The sequence below is a fragment of the Etheostoma cragini genome, chromosome 1, assembly GCF_013103735.1.
Source record: "Etheostoma cragini isolate CJK2018 chromosome 1, CSU_Ecrag_1.0, whole genome shotgun sequence".
Lineage (NCBI taxonomy): Eukaryota > Metazoa > Chordata > Actinopteri > Perciformes > Percidae > Etheostoma > Etheostoma cragini.
In genome coordinates, this window is record NC_048407.1 from 8,230,892 (window position 1) to 8,231,660 (window position 769).

Sequence of the window (769 nt, forward strand, 5' to 3'; positions counted from 1 at the left end):
TGAGTCGTCGCTGCGCTCTTGGGGTAATTTTGGGCGGCCAGCCACTCCTGGGAAGGTTCACCACTGTTCCATGTCTTCACTATTTGTGGATCATGGCTCTCACTGTGGTATGCTGGATTCCCAAAGCTTTGGAAATGGCTTAATAACCCTTTCCAGACTGATAGATCTCAATTACTTTCTTTCTCAATTGTTCCTGAATTTCTTTGGGTCTCGGCATGATGTGTAGCTTTTAAGGATCTTCTGGTGGACCTTACTGTGTCAAGCAGCTCCTATTTAAGTGATGCCTTGATTGTGAACAGGTGTGTCAATAATCAGGCCTGGGTGTGGCTAGAGAAATTGAACTCAGGTGTGGACAACCACAGTTATAGTATGTTTTAACAAGGGGGGCAATCACTTTTTCACACAGGGCCATGATGGTTTGGATTTTTTTCACCTTTAATAATAAACACCTTCATTTACAAATTGCATTTTGTGTTTACTTGTGTTGTCCTTGACTATTGGTTAAATTGGTTTGATGTTCCGAAACACTTAAGTGTGACAAACATGCAAAGGAACAGGAAATGAGGAAGGGGGCAAACACTTTTTCACTCCACTGTATGTTGTCTTTTTCCTGCCTTTCCCTTGTTCAGTCCAGCAACGGATGAGATGATTACATCCAATGCAAGACAGGTGTGCCCACTCTGTGAATGTATTACTTTGCTAATGTGACAACAAAGTATGAAGAAAGATGGCAGCACTAAAAAAAAACAACACACAAAATAATCTCAAT